This window comes from Cavia porcellus, unplaced genomic scaffold, assembly GCF_034190915.1.
Source record: "Cavia porcellus strain 051 isolate PalLab524CR breed Dunkin Hartley unplaced genomic scaffold, mCavPor4.1 scaffold_25, whole genome shotgun sequence".
NCBI lineage: Eukaryota > Metazoa > Chordata > Mammalia > Rodentia > Caviidae > Cavia > Cavia porcellus.
Window position 1 is genome coordinate 36826854 of NW_026947508.1, and position 15109 is coordinate 36841962.

The 15109-nt window shown below is 44.3% G+C and overlaps 1 protein-coding gene and 1 pseudogene across 5 annotated transcripts in view; both read right to left on the reverse strand.

Annotated features, from left to right (window-relative positions):
• St3gal3 (ST3 beta-galactoside alpha-2,3-sialyltransferase 3) overlaps positions 1 to 15109 on the reverse strand; it is a 248703-nt gene that overhangs the window by 35654 nt on the left and 197940 nt on the right. The gene's annotated exons all lie outside the window — the stretch shown is intronic.
• Positions 1 to 15109, reverse strand: part of LOC134473042 (cytochrome b-c1 complex subunit 2, mitochondrial-like) — a 32712-nt pseudogene continuing 17603 nt past the window's right edge.

The following is a 15109-nucleotide window of genomic DNA, read 5'->3' on the forward strand; positions in this document are numbered from 1 at the left end:
TTTTTCTTTTTTTTTTTTTTTTTTTTTTTTTGTCTTTTTCCTTTTTATCGGTACTGGGGATCGAACTCACGACTGCCTGCTTTTCAAGACAGGCACTTATGCCGCTGAGCTAAATCCCCAGCCCCTGGTTTTTCCTCTTGGATTCCACAGACTAGGAGTTTGGGAACTTGAGCCCTTAGGGTTAAGCTGAGGGTGGGCTAAACCTCTTAGTCTTCTGGAGTCACCTTGACTGCCCCGTGCCCACGACTGTAAACTGAGACAGGACCATGAATAGGCATAGGGGCTCAGCCTGACCTGCCAGCAAGGGCAACCTGGTACTCTCCTAAGGGATCCTCTAGCTCATGTAACACTCAATAGTGTGGCTGAGGTGCAGTGAAGGTGATGACCCCGACACTGGCTCATCAATCTAAACTACTTTCTAAGGCCAGAATATCAAGGTTAGGCCAAGAGACTAGCATGAAAACTGGCAGGGTTTCATTCAGAGTGAGGATTGGTTGTGTGGGGGTACGGGCAGACCCAGAATAGGGCTTCCTCTTAGTTTTCATACTCTCAACTGAAAAAGGTGCTTTTGAGTATGGATTTGCTAGATCAGGCTAATCAACAACTCTAGCTCGACATGTGTGTCAGATTGGTTGCCAGCCCTCTAGTCACTTCTCCCAGTAAATGTGAGGAGTGCAACCTGCCTAGGAGGCAAAAGGAAGGCAGAGCCCAGCAGTGGAGACCACACAGCACATCAGCCATGTGCCCTGGCCCTGTAAAATGAGACTCACCCAGTGGTATGAAAGCAAAACTCTACTGATCCATCCTCCAAGGATCTGCTCTGGGAAATGACAGGATGGACAAGGCAGAGGAACAAAGCTTTTCTAGAATCCTAGCTGTCATCAGATCTGGAAGCTGATGGGCACTGCTTTGAGCACCTCTTGTAATTGTAGAGGCCAAAGATAACTTGTGTTAATCTCAGGATGTCTCAATCAATTTAGCATTAAAATATTTATAAAAGTTTTCCTTTTCCTGAAGCATTTATACATTTTTGGGCAGACTCTGTATTTTTGAGTAACAAAAGGTATAAAGATCATAGACCACCTTGGGCACACAGGAAAGATTTTTTTGAAGGAGTTGATGATAAAAGTAAGTTGGGCCTTGAAAGACAAAGTGAGCCTTGTGGAGAATCCTGGGAAAGGTATTCAAGCAACAGGGTAGTACAGACAAAGGCCCAGAGCCTAGAAAACTATAGCAAACATCCCATAAATGTGAGGAAACATTGCTGAGGTTGGGCAGGGCGCAACTTCCAAGGGCAGAGGAGCTTCCACCTGGTCCCTGCTCTTAGCGACTCTCCAGTTGGCAGCCAGGTGGAGCAGTGTGTCAGGAGGAATGGACGGGTAAGTGCATTCTGATTGGATGTGATAAAGTGGCTGAGGTACAAATGTGCAGAGGAAAGGCTAGCCAAGGCATGTGCAGTACTGCAGGGCTAGCCTGGTACCCTGAGGCTGTGTCAGGACCGATTTCAAGCTGCATCATCACTAGTAACTTCAGGCATTCTGTTCATGCTCTTTCTTGTTGGTACCTTGCAGTAGATATCTGCATTTCTCCCCCTTTCAGCTGTAATAGCATTCCATGTTCATTCTCAGCGGTCCCAGCTGAGCCGGCACCCCTCCCCCTCATTACTGGGATACCAGGCTAACCAATCAGCGGACTGTGCCTCAGTAAATGGCACAAGAATGGATGTCTGACCTAAGTGGGATGCATCAAGGTCCTCTTTGAGATTCCATGTTTAGCCATGGGGGAATGTAAGAGTATCTCTTTTTCTCTAATAAAACAAGCTATAAAGAATGAATATGCCTAGAACAGAGGGTGGGCAAACTATAACTTTTAAGCCAGCTGTGTGTTCCTATAAGTAAAGTTTTACTGGCACATAAACACACTCATTCATTTCCACAATGTGTATGGCTGCTGTTGCGCTAGAACAGGAGCTGGCAGAGACTGAATGGCCCATAAAGGTGAAAATATCTTACCAATCTGGCCTTTTAGGAAAAACACTGGCATAGGAATAGATTCAGGAGGGGCTTGAGAGGCCAGCTCCTGAGCTTAGTTACACAAACAAATATTTTATTTTTGGTGTTTTGGGAATTGAACCCAGGGAGTACTAAACTATATCTCCAAATCTCCAGCTCTGTTTGATTTTCATTTTGAGACATGGTTCAGGTTGGTCTGGGATTTGCAATCCTCCATCTCAGCCTCCCAAGTAGCTGAAATTAAAGGTGTACACCACTGTGAACAGATTTCCTTTTTGCTTGAGTTGTTTGATATGGTTTATCCAGTTGCCAAATGTTCCTTACTAGGAGTTGCCTTATCACTTGGGTCCTATCTACCTCCCAAATTCAGATACTTCTCCTCCCTCCCTTTCCCCCTACTCCATGCTCTATGTTACCAGTTATTTACTTCCTGGAATTTGCAGGACTCTTAATACCTGTTTTTTCACCACAGCCTGGAATTCCCTTCCCCATCTTAGTTAACATACCAGACTTCTGTTCACTTCACAAGACCTAAATCCAGCAACCCTAGCCATCTCTCCCTGAACCAAACTGGACTGACCAATCCTGACCACAGCTCATAGCACTTACTGCATACTAATGTCACCACCTGGTTCCCTGCCAGACTGTGGGGCACCCTGCGACCTGCCAGATGGAGGAAAAGCTTGGGAGATGAGGGCCTCCACAGTGTGGATCTTCCAGGGCCAATGTAGGCCAAATTTCTGCTGACTTGTGGAGGTCTTCTGGCTACCTTTCAGTGGCTTCTCATGGACACCTTGATCTCCATGCTTCAAAGGGTCAGACTTCCAGCAAGGTCTCCATTGTTCATAGCCACCCCACCCCCCTGCCCCTGCTCTGGCTGAAATGCTGCTGGCTACTGCCCCTCTGCCTGCTTAGGGACTATGACTACATCTGTGTCCAGACAGGCTGGAGCCACATGCATGACAGGCTCAGAGGCCTGTGCTGAAGGAGGAGAGGACAGACTGAGACAGAGGGCCTCAAGGGGGGTAGTCCCTGGGCTCCCGCTGATGACAGACTCCCACTGACTGTTGACAGTGGTACCCAGTGTGGAGGAAGAGGCAGGAAGAGGTAGCGAGCATGGGGAGATGCAGGAAAGACAGGTGAGCTGAGCTGAAAAGCTGCTATGTGAGAAAGGCTGGATGATGACCAGACTGTCTATAGAGGCCACACAACCCAGAACCCAAGGCATGGCTCCAGTGATCCTGAGTCTACCACCCATTTCTCTAACATATGCCAAGCCCCAGCCTATGCCAAGTACTACGCTAGTCATTAGGAGTATGATGATAAAGGACTCAGTCTCTGCCTTTGTAGATAATCTGTGAATCAGCCAAATAGAAACACAGTTATGAAATATATGATAAACACACAATAACAACGACAACACTAATTTCAGCTCCTGAGCTCTTCCTGTGTTCCAGGCACTGGGCTAATCGCTCCATGTGCATTAGCTTATTTATTCCTTGCAATGACCTCATGCACCAGCACTATTTATATCCACATTCTTATTTATCACACTGCTTTTGGGAATACACGCAAGTAGTTGGCCCCTTAGGGAAACACACAATGAGAGATTGGAGAGAGGACAGGACCAGATTGCAGAGATTGAGAGGGGAGAGAAGTAAGAGAATGTTTAAGACAGAGATGTTACAATTTTCTGACGACAGTTGATAGTGACAGAAAGGACAGAAATGGAATGGAAGCTGGAGTGTGAAGTGGAACGGGAAAGAACTGAGCACATGTGGATTTGAGGACAGGAAGGGGACAAGTAGAAAAGAGGGAGGGATGTAGGAGAGAGTTGTGACAGTGGCATGAAATTCCAGGGAGGGGAGGAGACAGACACAGGGGATGAAGGAGAAGCACGTAAGGCAGAGGATGCTTTTTCTCTGGGAAAATTATGGAGGGAGTGAAGATAGTTATCATGAGAGATAAGCTCAGAGGGATGGAGCACATCTACCACAGTGAGGAGATGCTCTATTGGGAGACTGTTTTCTTTTGGGCATCTCTGAGGTTGGGTTGAGGGAATATGGATGTGTACTGCAAAGACCTATGAATGGTGAAGACTGAGATAATCTCATGACAAGTCAACCAAGGACAAAAATTGCAGATTAGTGCTAGAAGTCCACAGAAAGTAGGATCATAAGGCCACAGTAGTGTCAAGGCACGCATTTGTGTGTCACCAAGGCAGTCATGCTAAGTAGCCGGAACACAAATAGGAAAAGTGACTAGACAGATTCAGCCCAAGTTTGGGCATTACTGAAGTAAGTGTGCTGGAAAGACAAGAGAATAGCAAACTCCAGGGGTGAGAAGAGCACACAGAACCACGGTTCCAGTGTGGAATTCTGGCTGTGAGCATGAGGAAGGCAAGGGCCAAGCGAGTGGAGTTGATCAGGGTGAAATCTAGCAGTCAGTCTTTGTTTTTCTTTTCAGTTCCCTTTGCCCACATCCCAATATTTCACAAAAAGAAACATCTACAAACAAATCTCTGCCTTACTGTTGGATGCTCACACTTGACAGTCAATTCATCAGTCAATCCCATTAATATAATTTCTAAACACGTGTGAAACTCACCCATTTACCTCTCTATGCAGTTACCCAGGTCCAAACTCTTATTCCTTGATTACTATAATGGCCAATGTCCGGCTTCTCCCCTGCCCTGCTCTAGAATGGTGATCACCCGTGTCACCCATTCCTTTGATTAGAGCCTTTGCTGGCTCTAAGGCCAAGTCCAACTGCAGGCTATCAGCCCCAGGGCTCACTGCCTCTCACTCATCTCAGGCCCTCTTGACTCATCTGCCATAGGATACTGGCCTTCTGTCTACCCCAGAATGATGCAAACTTATTTCTGTGTGACCTGTGACCCTTCCATGGGCGGCTCTTTGCATGTGGACCTTCATTCAAATGTCACCTCCTCAGAGAAATCTTCCCTGATTCCTCCATCTAAGCAGCTTTTCTCTTCCACTCATGCTTTATTATATCATCTTATTTTTTGTATATCATTTTATTTGATTTAGTTATCTTTTGTGTACTGGGAATTAAACCCAGAGCTTTTTTTGGTCTTTTTCCTTTTTATCGGTACTGAGGATCGGACTCATGACTGCCTGCTTGTAAGGCAGGTGCTTATGTCACTGGGCTAAATCCCCAGCCCCAAACCCAGAGCTTTTATGCTGAGCCATATCCCCAGACCTCTTTGTATTTCTTATTTTGAGACAGTTGTTAAGATGTCCAGGCTGGGCACCAACTTGTAATCCTTCTGCCTCAGTCTTCTAGAGTGCTGGGACTACAGATATGTGCCACTGTGCCCAGCTATTTTATTTTCTACATAAGCATTTCACACTATGTAATATCATCTTTATTGCTTATTCTTCCCCATGTGTACTTCCTTAATAGAAAGCGAATGTAAGGATTACTAGGATAGAAGCCACCTGTTTTGCTTACTGTCAGTATTCCCTGCCACTTAGAATTGTGCCTGGCATAGCAGGTGCTAAAATAAACATTTGCTAAGTGAGTCCCTCCCTGCAAATCTACAAAATTATTTTATCTATTCCATGTCTTCTTCCTTCCCTCTTCATCAAACTGAACAAGTGTCCATTCTTCTCTCAAAGATCAATCTGTCCACATGTGTGTTGTTTCTCATTTCACCACAGTTCTTGCAATGGCCTTTGGGCCTCAATTTCCTCTCTGATCTTGTCTCCCACCTCTTTTTCCCTGTTCCTGACTCCATGTCTACATTCCTGGCCACCTATGGCCTTATCTTGAGCTGTTTCCTCAGTCTGAAGTGGTTTTCCTCCAGCTACACACTGGTTCACTTCTTCCCTCCTTCCTGCCTTCATTCAGATGACACTTTCCCTTGGCCAGGCTGTTCAGCATGGCCACCTGGTCCTACCACTTGGCTCTCCTCTTCTTCTTTCCCTATACTGTTTATCTTATTCTAATTTACTGAGTAATTTACTCACTAGTTATTTACTGTTTATGTTTTCCTGGTAGAATACACACTGCATGAGATAGGGCTGTGAAATGGAAGGTTATTCCAATCACACCTGCAAGTGTCCCTAGAAGAGACAGGCAGAGGAAGGCTTCATCATGCACAGAAGGAAAAGCAACACGACCACAGTGCTCACAAGTGGACTGACACGGCCCCAGGACAAGGAAGGCTAGCTACGCCAGCCGGAGGAGGCAGGAGATGAGTAATCCCCCAGTACGGGGTGAGTAGGGAATGGCCCTGGCTGAGGTTGGTGTCAGCCCAGGGATGGTGATTTTGAACTTCTGTCCTCCAGAACATGTCCTGGGAACTTGATGCAAGTCACTTCCTGGGACCTATGCTTGGGATTACTAGAGAAAAGGGAAGTTTTAACTTTTTTTAAAAAATTAATCTCTGCTGAGGAACATGGCAGTGAATGAGACCCTTTATCTTCAGAGGAGTGGGCTGGGAACTAAAGTCCAGGGAGGGGCGAAAGGCAGTCATTGTTGACCACCATCGTTGGCCACCATCTACTGTGCCTCACTGCCTACAGTTCCAGGAAAGGAGGTAAGAGGAAGAAGGGGGTGGAAACGGTGACTGGTGCAAAAGGGATCAAATTCTAGACATTTAAATGTCTTTACCTAACTGGTGGCTGCCAAAGCTCCATCTCAAATCCGGAACTAGTCTGAAGCTCAGGACTTACATATTTAACTGCATCTGGAGCATCTTGCCTAAGAGAACCCACCAGCACCCAAGTTTACCACACTGGAACCTTCCCCTCAACCTATACTTCTCTCTTTTTGGTGGTGAACATCCAAGTCACAGAGGTAGGGGCAACCTATCTGACTGTTCGCTGCTTCTACATCCTGGAATGTGGCCTTCCTGAATCTCTGCAGGGAAGGAAGCACAGTAAGCCACCAGTACAGGCCAGGGAAGTTGGGATTCCCTGCATCCACAGGCCAGATTCTATCACACTCTGATTGCTGGCCTAGGATGACAAAGCATTTAATGTAGACTGCTCCTGGGATTTTCCATGTACATCTCTTTGGCCCTTGCTGAGGATTCTGTTCCATTGGCAAGTACTCTTGCTGCCTTCTTTAGTACACAGGCTCCAGCATTGTTCCTAACTTTAGAGAGCTTGGATGAAGTTGCAGGGGCAGAAACATCTCTCTTCAATCACTAGATCATCTGCCAGATGGAATGCTTCAAGCTAGTGAGAGGTGGAAATCCTATCTCTCACAGAGCTGCAGTGAAGATACACAGCCCCAGCCCCACAAACCCAAGAGGCTCTGTATCTGAACTTGCTACAAGTTCAGAGACTCACGATTTTATCACCATGCCTGAGATGAGACCAGGATCTGTCAGTGGCCAAACATGTGCTCTACTACTGAGGTAATCCCCCAGCCCCTGCTTTATCTGTCACACTAAACATCTAGCACCTAGAAGAGCATTTCACACATCCTAGGAAAGTAATGAACAACCACAACTATGGGCCCTACACATGGGGCAAGGGCCCTCACAGCCATAAACTATGGAACTGCAGCACTCAATTTCCTCTTTTACACCCATCCTCCCAAGCTCTTGCACTTCCCACTGTAGTCAGCATCCTAAGATCATCCAACCGAGCACCTGGAAAGAGGATGGCAGACACCTCCCCCAAGACATGGTACTGCCAATCCTGCTAAAGTGTTCTGGAGACAAGTCCTAGCTTAGGAATAGTAAACTTTTTAGAGACCAAGTGCCCAAAGTGCAACCCCAACCCCACTTATTTATTGCACAGTGCCAATACTACAATTAATCCTGAAAGTGAGGTTTTAGTTTAGGAAAAAAAAAAAAAAAAAAACACAACTTGTGACACCATCACAGAGAGGGTGCTGTAATATACATGCCACAGGTTGCAGGTTTGCCACTAAAGTCCTAGCCCATCTTGGCTCCTGCATAGGGCAACTTCAGAAGCCCATGTTCCTGGCACAGGCTCAAATTCCTAGCCTCTGCTATCCAGAGTACCCTATGGCAACCTCTATGACTTAATCTCTATATCTGACAGATGAGGCCCTCATTTCTGATGCTTGCAGGGTCTCTCCCTCTAGGCTCTGCTCTTTGATCTGCGTGCCTTTCTATGGTCCTTCACTCTGTGGCCACAAACCAATTGTGATGCCTGAGTTTGGCCAAGCTCAACACCTGCTTCCTTAGGTCTCTCTCCTTTCAGTCAGCTATAGGCTTGGTGCTGCATGCCTATGAGCCTAGCATGTGGGAGGCGAGGCAGGATTGCTCCGAATTTGAAGCCAGCCTCGGCTATACAGTGAGTTCAAGGCCAATTTAAACTATATGAGACCCTATCTCCAAAAGAAAAAAAGAGAGGCTTCGGGAGAGAAGGAAAGAGAGGGAGAGAGAGTAGGAGACAGAAAAACCCTAGAGAAGTTATCATCAGTCTCAATAATTTTACTGTACTCCATCCTCACAACTTTATAAAGTAGGAAACAGATAAAATAAAAAGTTTTCTGAAATTGGCAAATTCCAAGTCAGGGCTGCCTTATCTTTCCCTACTCCAGAGATTTTTTTTTTTTAAAGATAGGGTCTTACTACGCAGTCAGGCTGGGCTTGAACTCACTGTGTAGCCCAGGCTCCTGAATGCTGGGATTTCAGGCGTGCACCACCATGCCCAGCACTTCTCTAGGGATCTTATTTATCCTATTCTGACTACTTAATCCTAAATTATATCCTAAACTAGGTCACTGCTCATAATCTCAAAGTCCTCTCTAGTCTCAGTGTCAAACTACCACGAGCCTCTTTACAGTTTCCCCAGTCCCACAGTACTCTGGATCACCAACCATTGGCTCTTCCACTTTGCCTGTCCAGTATTTTCTTATATTGGTACTCAGCTTAAGTTTGAATCAATCATTTCAATCACTCCTTTGCATTCATCTATAGTTTCCTTACTTCTTTCTTTTGGAGAAAACTTAGTTCTTGTTAAATTCTTTTCCCTGCTAACTGGGCATGCACCTACATGGGTGACTGTGGCTGGCTGGAGAGGAATACACACTGGTTGGTCTCACTTGTAATTCAAATGAGGCCTTACACTGCCTGCAAGCGCACTGGGTGTTACTAGCCCTGTCATTCCCTCTACCAGATGACTCACTACACTTTCTCTTTACACTTCCACTCCACACTTCACCTCCTCTTTCATTCTAATTCTCAACAGATGACTTCCTTTCTCGTTGCACCAAAACGTCTGAAATAATCAGAAGAGAATGTGGACAAGCTCCATACCACCACATGCCTGCATTTGAGTCTGTAATCTCTATAGCCTTTTGTTATGGTTTGACTGTGCATACTTATAACTAGGATCAAGTTTTGTGTCCTTGGGTTTTTACTTAAATGTCACCTTCCATGGAGGTCCTTTCTAATCACCTGTCTAAACTGGCAGCCCTCAGACTGTCTATACCTCATTCTTTTTTATTTTTCTGTATTGTCTATACTAGGGTTTAACTTATGTATCTTATTTCTCTGCCTGTTTTCCCACTAGAATATGAATTCCACAAAGGTAGGGATATTTGTCAGTTTCACTCATCGCTCCATCTCTAGTATCCAGAACAGAACTTGCACTAACAGGCACTCATTAAATACTTGCTGAATGAATGAATGTAAATGGTGCTATTCATAGGTTACTATGAAGACGAAATGAGATAAGGCAGGGAGGTTCTTGGCACACCATGTTGCTCAATGACTGTCAGTTTCCTTCACCTCCTTCACTCTCTTCTCAGTTTTGCTATCAACCATGCCCTCCTTCCCCTTCAGGAAGTGCCAGATTGGATGCAGGGCTGATGCCACCGCCTCACCAGCAGCCTCAGCAGGTCTCCCTCAACCCTGGGCCAGGCTTTGCTGAGGGGCTTCCAGGAGACCTGTCCTCAGACCAGGGGCTGTTATGTTTCATAGCCTAGCCTTTGCCATACACCTCAACACAGCTCAACAGCTGTGTCTTGTTCCCAAAGGTTTGTGCAAAACACTGCTGGCTTCCTCCCACCCCTCTTTTCCAGAGTTGTCTTCTGGAGTTTTTCTGGGCTCCTGCAGCATACAGCCTGACAATAGTTTCGCCACCTCATTCCAAAAAAAAATCTGGAGGGCTCCATCTACCAGAGACTGCTGCTGTCCCCATATATAGGGAATTAACTGTCTACGGCCAGCTGCTTACCTAGCGTGATACATTCTGGCCATGCCTGTGCCTTTCTGGAATCGATGAGTTCTGTTTCTACCCAACCCCAGCAGCTTTCTCTTCATTGTAGCATCTAAGACTGCTTCCCATACAATGGACCCCCTTAGAAAGCACAATCAATGTGGTTAAGACTTCTGGTCCCAGGGTTACTTCTACAATTCCTAACCCTCTATTTGGATGACCAAGGAAGCTGGAGACAACCTACGCAATTACATGGATTAGTGTGAGACCACAATCTTCACTTGGCCACTCTGCTGCCTAGCAGTCTTTGGGTTGTGCTAGGAAGCAGTTTTTTCCCTTTTCCACAGTGGTCCTTATAAACATCCTTGCTTCCTCGAGCACTTCTAATCCCATCATGTGGGGATGGCTCCAGAGTGGCAGACCCACTTGGGCTTGGCTGGGCCCACAAATTCCTTCAAACACGTTGAGTGGGAAAGGGACTGAGCTTAGCAGCAGCAGTACATCAAGAACAGACTTATGGTCAGTAAGACATGCTCTTGGTGTCAGTCATCACAAAGAACATCACAAATGGCAGGATGGGGATTGGGGATTTAGCAAGTGCAAGGTGGTAAATTCAATCCCTGGTACCAAAAAAAAAAAAGGCAAATGTTTCTACTTCAGTCCTTTCTATCAGGCCTCTGCTGGAAACACAAACTCTATTCTGGGTGTCTCCTATAGTGAACAGTAATAAAATAGAACTGATCCAAAGAAGAGGATATCTGTGACAGGAAGGGACGGGGCTTTACTTTATTCTTATGCAAGCAGAGATGCCTGGCAAGAGACTTATGATCATATAGTCACAAGCTTTGGAAAATGGGCATATAAGAAGTGTTAGACCTGTTCTGTGTGACTCTGGCAGACAAAATGGGAACCAAAGGGAAAAGTTACAGAAAGGCAGAGTTTAGTCTTTCATAGTTAGAACTTTCCAATTACAAAATACCTTGAAATGGACAAATTGCTTCTGTAGGTCTATAGCCTCTGTCTATTGGGAAGAGGTAAACCAGGAGTCTGGGACACAGGGGCTATGCCCAACAAGCACAGGAAAGTGGCAAGAGCCATCCTCTCCTTCAGCTCAACCTGGGTGGAAGGTAGGCCTGAGTGGCAGCAGGCCCAGGCTCCAGCCAGGCCTCTAAGGTAAGACTGAGTCAGTCACTCAGTGCCAGTGCCCTGGGACTTTCCTGTAGGGTTGTCTATAGTGTGGATAATCTGTTTTCTCTCTTTAAAAGGCAAAACTCTGAAAAGGGGGAGGCTGTAGGAGACTATTTTCATCTTGAATATCTACTCCAAAGCTCTGGTGGTTTGCCAAGATTTAAACGTGGTATGTATGACACTGTTAAAAATAACCCTTTGATTGAACAGAAGGCGTGGGAGAGAGGGGACAGTTAGGCGACTCTGCTAGAGGGTGGGGGAGGTGGGCAAGAGGAGACTTGTACCCGGAGATCCTGGGAAGAGTTTTATTCCAGAAGAGCTTCACAGACTCACAGGGACTAAGGGCCAGAAAAATACTGTTCCTCACTTTCCAAGAAGTGCCCAGTGAGTGTTCTACTTTGCTTGTGCCTAGGATGTAAACAAGCTACTGGTTTAGAAAGTTTCTCTCAGGCCTGAGTGCCAGCCTATGGGGCTAAGGTCAGGGAAAGAAGACAGGAGCCAACAGAGGGTAATAATGTCAAAGCCAAGAGAGAAGTCAGTCAGAGACAGGCCACAGAAAGGCTTACTAGATTTAGCTGTTGGAGGGTTCTTGTGATTTGTATGTGAAGGCTTCCAGACTTCTCCTTCCATAAATAGATATTTAACGTAAGTGGAATTATTTTATATATCCTGTTTCATTACTTTGTTACAACAAATTTTACTATAAATTATGAAGTTATGCCAGTAAATATAGTCTGACATCATCATTCTTAATGTTACATGCTATGCCATCATATGGACATACAATATTAATCATTCTTGACAGACAGGCTGTTTCCAATTTTTTGCTATTACTATAAACATACAATGAAAGGCATGTTACAGCAATGTGTGCACAGACATGATGAAAATTCCTTATGTTGAAAATTTAGAAGTGGCTTGTTAGATCAAATGGAATCTATATTTTATACTCATAATATTGTAACATTTCCTCCCACCATTTTGGAAAGAACGTAATTCTGTTCTCTTCTGATTTCCTCTTATTTCTCTGGCCGTTCTTCCCCATTTTCCTCCTCTGAGTCACCCCTTCTACGTTGGTGTTCTCAAGTAATGTCATTGTTTTCTTTTTCTTTCTCAAAAAGTTACCAATTCAAGTGTCTCTAAGAGCCAAGACGGTACTGCAAATAAATGATTTTGGCCAGATAGAAGACAAAAAGTGGCAAGGTTATAGCAAGCTAGCCTGAAAGGATTCACATCACCATCACACCCTCCCATCATCATCATCATTTGTAGTACTAGGGACTAAAGCCATGGAGATACATGCCCTCCTCCTTCACCTCTTTTATAGAAATTTTGAGACAGGGTCTTACTGACTTCTAAGTTGTCCAGGTGGGACTTAACTTTGCAATCCTCCTGCCAGACTCCCCAAATGGTGGGATTACAGGTGTGTACTATACCACGCCTGGTTTCTCAACCCATTTAATCCTTTCTATATATTAATGACATCTTATACTTTCACCTACTGTATAATTTTTCACATCTGACTCCCCTTTGAAATAGACTGATAATCTAGAGCAAAGATTATTACTTTTTATTCTTAGTGCCTACCGCAGTGCTGAAGCATTCAAAATAAATAATGATTGGGTTAAAACTTGCAGTAAAAAAAAAGAAAAAAAAAAAACAAAATAAATAATGGGACAAGTGGCAAGAAAAAAATTTCTTTTTTACATTGGGGACACAAGAAAATTGTTAAGGAACTGCAATAAACACTTATTTAGAGGAAGGTAATTCATGGCGATGTTATTTACATTGAGGGGAGGGAGTCTAAAACGGCACTGGTATTCACAGGAACTTCAAGCTCAGCATCTCCCCAATGAACTCTACATCTGCCCCCATGTTGCTCACCTCCCTGAGGCCTCTGTGGTAGGACACTGTACTGCTCCCTTGCCAGCTGTGTCAAACTGAAACTGAGGATCCATTTTATTCTCCTCCCTCTTATTCATCCCTCCCCCAACCACCAACTGCTATCCTTTCTCTTCCCCTAACATCCTATGAATCCATCCTTTCCCTGAGCACTGCCTCTCAGGGTCGCCCTCCTCAGTCTCACCTCCTCTGATCCACTTTCCTCATTTTAAGCAGTGACCTCTTAAAAACACAAGTCCAGGGGTATCCCCTCCCCATTTTTAAACACTGGCTGACCCCAGGACAAATGTAAGCTTCTCAGCATGACATGAGGCCTCTTGAGTACTTGGACTTTGAACTCCAAAAGTGTGCCTCCTTCCCTAGAGTGTGGGTGCCTTCCCTAGATGCTTTTCCTGGCCAGTTTGTTTCTTTTTTTCCTTTACTGCACTGTTAGTTTAATTGACACAGCCGTTATACATATTTATAGGGTACAATAAGACATTTCAATACATGTAAACAATGTGTAACAATCATATCAAGGCGAATGACATAATCCATCACCTCAGACAATTATCATTTCTTGCCTAAAAACATTCACTATCCTCTCTAGAAGCTATTCTGATGTATATAACTAGTTGTGTCAACATAGTTATCCTACTGTGCTACAGAACATTAAAAATTGTTTTCCTAGAATAGGGATTTAGCTCAGCAACATAACTGCCTGCCTGGCAAGCAGGAGGTCATGAGTTCAATCCCTGGCACACACACACAAAAAATTCCCATCTAACTGTTCCTGGTACCCATTAACCATCCTCCTTCTGTCTTCATACCCTTCCTAGAAGCCAATATTCTTTCATCTAGCAGCCACTATACTTTGAGATCCATTTTTGGTTTCCACATATAAGCTGGTAACATGCAGTCCATATTTGTATTTCTGTGTCTGACTTATTTCATTTAACATCCTATATCCTAGTTCCATCCAAATTCTGCAAAGATTTTATTTTTTATAGCTCAATAATATTCTAAAATATGTATGTGTATATATGTATATAATCACACTTTACCCATTCGTCTGTTGATGGATACTTAGGTTAATCCTGTATCTTGTCTATTGTGAACAATGCTGCAATAAATACTAAGTACAGGTGTCTTTTCAATTTCTTTGGATATATACCCAGTGGTGGGGACTGCTGGATCATACGGAAGCTCTACTTTCAGTTTTCTTAGATACCTCCATATTGTTTTCCATAACGGCTGTACTAATTTACATTCACACCAATAGTAAAATTCTTCTTCCTCTTCATACTTTCAGTTATTTTTGTCTTTTTAATACTAGTCATTCTGAGACTGCATCTCATTAGTTTTGATGTGCATTTCCTTGATGTTGGCGACGTCCAACTTTTTTTTCATATACTGTACTTGATGGTTATTTGTAGGTCCTCTTTTGAAACATGTCTATTCAGGTCATTTGCACATTTTTGGGTAGCAGTTAAGACAAGGTCTCAATATTCCAGATAGGCCTTGAAATCACTACGTGCCCCAGTTTGGCCTCAAACTTCCAGTGATCCTCCGGCTTCAATCTCCCAGGTACTGGGATTATCGGTATGTACCACCATGTATACCCATTTACTCATTTTAGACTCAGATTTTTTTCCTATTGAGTTAACTGTGTCTCCCATATTCTTGAAATGAATCCCTTATTGAATGAATAGTATACAAATATTTTTATCATTCTGTAAGTTGCCTCTTTACTCTGTTGTTTCCTTTGCTGACAGAAGCTTTTTAGTTTGATACAATGCTATTTGCCAATTCTTTTTGATCCTTGTGCTTTTGGAACCACAAGGAAAGGAGGGGAGG